Source organism: Mercenaria mercenaria, chromosome 19, assembly GCF_021730395.1.
Source record: "Mercenaria mercenaria strain notata chromosome 19, MADL_Memer_1, whole genome shotgun sequence".
NCBI lineage: Eukaryota > Metazoa > Mollusca > Bivalvia > Venerida > Veneridae > Mercenaria > Mercenaria mercenaria.
In genome coordinates this window covers 5,944,644-5,949,898 of record NC_069379.1, presented here as the reverse complement: position 1 = coordinate 5,949,898, position 5,255 = coordinate 5,944,644, and the positions used below count along the sequence as shown (strand labels likewise).

Here is a 5,255-nt window from a genome sequence, read left to right as displayed (position 1 = left end):
ATGTAAACAAGGGGTCGTCACATTCACACGAAAATTACTTAAATAAAGTATCACTATTCATATGTTTTTCGTCTGATATTTTGGAAGAACTGAGATAGTTCTTGAAAAACTTATAATTAGATATACGTGTTTCGATGTATGGAAGGCCGTACACGCCATAATGTTACAATGTAAGTCTATGGGAAAACAATTGGTCTCTAACCATTACCGTTTTTAGATCGACTATTCATAGAATAGTAGAGCTATTGGACTCGCCCGTGCGTAGGCGTCCACGTCGGCGTCCACGTCGGCGTCCCGATTTGGTTACGGTTTTGTATGTAAGCTGGTATCTTAGTAACCACTAGTGGGATTGGATTGAAACTTCACACACTTTTTCACTGTGATAAACTGACGTACATTGCACAGGTTCCATAACTCTATTTTGCTGTTTTACAAAATTATGTCCCTTTTTCGACTTAGAAATTTTTGGTTAAGGTTTTGTATGTAAGCTGGTATCTTAGTAACCACTTGTGGGAATGGATTGAAACTCCACACACTTATTTACTACGATAAACTGACTTACATTGCGCAGGTTCCATAACTCTATTTTGTTTTGTTTTTACAAAATTTTGCCCCTTTTTCGACTTAGAAATTTTTGGTTAAGGTTTTGTATGTAAGCTGGTATCTCAGTACATACTAATGAGAATGGATTGAAACTTCACACACTTGTTTATTGTCATGATTTGACATGCACAAAGCAGGTCCCACTTTTCTATTCATTTTTTTGTGTCAAAATTATGCCCCTTTTTCGACTTTTTTTGGTTAAGTTTTTTGTATGCAAGCTGGTTCTCAGTTTCCACTAATGGGAAAGGATTGAAACTTCACACACTTGTTCACTGTCATGATATGACATGCAGTGCAAAGGATCAATAACTCTACTTTGCATTTTACAAAATTATGGCGCTTTTTCAACTTAGGAGTTTTTGGTTAAATTTTTATGTGTAAGCTGGTATCTCAGTACCTGCTAATGGGAATGGATTGAAACTTCACACACTTGTTCACTGTCATGAGCTGATAAGCACTATACAGGTTTCATAACCCTGCTTTGCTTTATTAAATTATGCCTCGTTTTCTCATTTTGTATTCATTCAATGACAAGGCTGTTGAATAGTCGAGCGTTGCTGTCATCCGACAGCTCTTGTTTATTTAAAACACTGGGTTAAAGTGGAATTATATGCATTTTTCAAGTAAAAATCCAGTTGAAATAGATGTGTATGTAAAAAGGATTGTGGAAATTATAGCTTTTAACCGAACATTCCAGTAACCAGTACGAAATAATAGGTTACCAAACATGACTTTTCTTATTTTGACTGGGGCAGTCCTTTTAAAAAAAGTCAAACTGCAAGCAGGAGTTGCTTCCCTTCTACTTCAGAAGTTTCTATTTTTAGGTAAGGGAGATCATTGCGTAGAAGATTGAAGAAAATATCTATTATTTTATCCATCCGATTTCTTTATTTGTAAAGCATCAACTTCAAATACTAATGTGACATAATCGTTAATTTAACATATCTAAATGCACAGCAACCGAAAATTGCTTTTATAGAACACTCACCCAAAACACACTATGTGCAGTATTAGATGCGCATAATGCCACTTTGCAGCTGTATCTCAGTAACATCTATATATAATGGACTGAAACTTCACACAGTACTTCTCAGTCATAAATCTATTGCAGTAACCAAGTTAGATTACTCTTGCTTGATTTTAGTTCAAAATATCACCGTTTTTGACTTAGAAAATTCGATGAAGTTTTGCATGCAACTATCACTATTTCGGTAACAAATACATGTATTGGATTGAAACTTCAAATCATGCTTCCCAGTCGTCCTCAAATCTACTGGAATTGCCAAGTTAGATAACTCTTTGTTGAACTGAGTTTAAATTATGGTCCGTTTTCGACCTAGAAAGTTTCGTGTATTAAGTTTATCTCAGTAATGGTTGAAACTGCACAAAAGGCCTTTTCATAAAAAAAAACAAACAAGGTTAAAGAGCTCTTTGGTGAAATTAATTCAAATTATGTCCTTTATTTCTCTTAGAAATTTTGTTTGAAGTTTTGCATGCTAGTAGTTGTCATAATAAAACATCAATTTGTAATATATCATAATAAAATGACTCAGTTATGTCAGTCTTGCCAAATTATAGCCCTTGTTTGACTTTAGTTGCCGAATAGTCGAGTACGCTGTCTTTATGTACACTCATTTTGAAGCTTGGCTGAAATATCGTTCACTGATTTTCAGTCATTTGTCTCATGCACGTGATGTTTCACTGAAAACATGTTTTGCAAAACAGTTTTATTGCCAAGTGAGACATTTACGTTGAACAAAATCATGTTTTCTTTCTTCGTGCATTTTAGGTTGTGGTTTAGTGTTCAAAGGCAAAGATCAATGCCATACATCATGGACGATGGTGGACGAAGGTATTGACAGGTCTGAACCATAAATGGTGTGTATGTTTTCAAATTTTCTTTGTCTGGAATTTCTATAGGTCCCACTAGAAAATTTTTGTCACAGTTCTTAAAAATGCCATCCTGTGTCTTAAACACTCAACAGGGTTTTCATTGAAACATACAGCTACATCTAGGCAATAAATAAATGAATGACCGACGGTTATACAGCAGATTTTAAGAGTATAAAGTTTGTATGTTTACTTTTTTCTTTCTTGTGGCAATACTTTGATATATTTTATCTGCTTGTACACATACCTTTCTATATCTTTACACACAACAGGGTTACCGTGGAAACTTACATTCACATCTAAACGTACCTCTACATATCTACAATGGTATAATGGATGACCGACGTTTAAATGTATATAGAGTGTATGTTTACTTTTTCATTCTTTGTGACAACACTTTGATATGTTTGTTTCTCTTTTTACACATGCATTTTTGTATCTATACACACAGCAGGGTTACCATGGAAACGTACCTCTACATAGAAGCAGTGAAGCTGCAGTAGTGTAACAGCCAACCTGTACACAGTTATATAGCAGATTTCAGACAGTAGGGTGTGTATGTTTACTTTTTCATTTCTTGTGGCAACACTTTGATATAATTGTTTCTGTTTTTACACATGCATTTCTGTATATATACACAACAGGGTTACCGTGGAAACTTGTATCTACATCCCCGCAATGGTATAATGGATGACGGACGTTCAGATGTGAAAAGTTATACAGCAAATTTTGGAGCATATAGGTTGTGTATGTTTACTTTTCATTTCTTGTAGCAACACTTTGATATAATTGTTTCTGTTTTTACACATGCATTTCTGTATCTATATACACAACAGGGTTACCATAGAAACTTAATCTACATCTAGCCATTGATATAAATGGATGACGGACGTCGACGTCTACAATCAGCAGAGAGAGAAATTCTGCAAACGATCACGTGACATACGGTTAGCTCCAAGACCTGTAAATGAATTCAGGTAAGAATTGAATTTAAACAGAAATATGGGTAATATGTGCCTCTACCTTGTATGTTTTCATTTCGTTATGATTTGTGTTCGGTGTTTGCTGTATTGTCAGAAATAATTCGTTTTCAGTGACCACTTGGTTATGTTTGACGTGGTGAATGTAGTAGTGTTTTATGGTGATGTTTTAGTGTTTGTATAAGTTAAACAGTGCGATGTGTTTTAATAACTTTTTGTCTCATCAAGTTTAGATAGCTGCTGAAACTACCATGAAATATGCAGACGACAGATATAAGGTGCAAACGACATTTATGTTCTATTTTACGTCTACTTTTTAATCCCCGCCACAAATGGTGGGGGGGGGGGGGGGGGGGGGGTTATAGGAATGGTCTCTGTCCGTCCTTCCGTCTGTCCGTAACACTTTCGTGTCCGCTCCATATCTCCTAAACCCCTTGAAGGATTTTCATGAAACTTGGGTCGAATGATCACCTCATCAAGAACGCATGAGTCGGCTGTGTCAACTCAAGGTCAAAGCTTTGAGCTCCTTATCTCCTAAACCCCTTGAAGGATTTTCATGAAACTTTGGTCAAGTGATCAACCCATCAAATTATTGTGCAGAATTCATGAGTCAGCCATGTCAGTTCAAGGTCAAGGTCACAGCTTAAGGTCAAATGTCTCTCCTTTCACTATCCATAGCAGTGGCGGGGGATTTAGCTGTCTTTCAGACTGCCTTGTATTCTTTTAGTTTTGTATAGCTATTTTTTACACTAGAATGATGGAGTACTTGGGAAAAAATGTCGCAACAGTATATACAGATGCATCTCTATCATGAATAGATTTATGCATTGCTACTTCTGTTACCATTTTTACGTGCTTTTCTGTGCAGATTTTTCCAAATTGGTGGCGGATGTTTAATATAAGCACATGGGAAGATATAATGTTGTAGATGTTGCAACTATGGTGCTTGATATTGACAAACACGTGCACGGATGTCATGTTGTAGATTTCACAATGGTTAAGTGGATGGTGCAGCTTGGTCCTTTTCCTAAGGCACAACGGGGTGTGTACTTTTTTGTAACAATTAGTTTATTTCTTTGGTTAGTTTTATATCAAAGTGCAGTTTTCAAGCACGTTATGCACATTCATTTTTATTTTATAACTTTTCTACAAATTTATGTTCAAGCCCGCATTATTTAAATCCTTTTTTTTTATTGTAAACCTATCAAATGTTAAATAACGACTAGCAGTATTCAGGTAATAGCAGCGCATGACTTTGAACCTTTAGAAAGCTAAGGTCGACTTTTCTTCCAGCCAGAGTGACTGAAGAGCTTCGGGCATGCGCATACAGTTTCTGGCTTTGGTGATTGTAAAGCTCAAAGTGTTTGATGAGAAACTCAAACTTTACGGCGGGAAGCAGTTTCCTGGATCATACACGTAAGGACGTATAATCTAGTAAACAGTGTCTTTTCATTTTCAAAGAGGGTTGAAATACCCAGCTTTCCAAGTATTGGTGAGAAATCAGGAAAAACGCAATGCGGCTATTTATTTTATTGTGTTAACAGGAAGAAACTTTTAATTGATGGAACTATAACTGCCGAAGGACAGCCTTGCTGGTACCATAAAGCTGCTGATAACCAGAGGTGCACTTAAGTACCAGTCGATATCGGTCACCAGAGATGCACTTTTACCCTATCGATGCCTATCATCAGAGGTGTGCTGGGCCCCTTATATCAACATATTAATCAACTGTTTTCAGCCAGGTAGGCATCTTGCTTGCTTAAGAAATGCCATTTACGTCGT

The 5,255-nt window shown here is 36.3% G+C and overlaps 1 long non-coding RNA gene across 1 annotated transcript; it reads left to right on the top strand.

Moving 5' to 3' along the window:
- Positions 1-3,335: 3,335 nt before the first annotated feature.
- Positions 3,336-5,046, top strand: LOC128551069 (uncharacterized). The gene is made up of 3 exons (XR_008368597.1): positions 3,336-3,470; positions 4,342-4,515; positions 4,767-5,046. It is a non-coding gene; the product is annotated as an uncharacterized LOC128551069 (long non-coding RNA).
- The last annotated feature ends 209 nt before the right edge of the window (positions 5,047-5,255 follow it).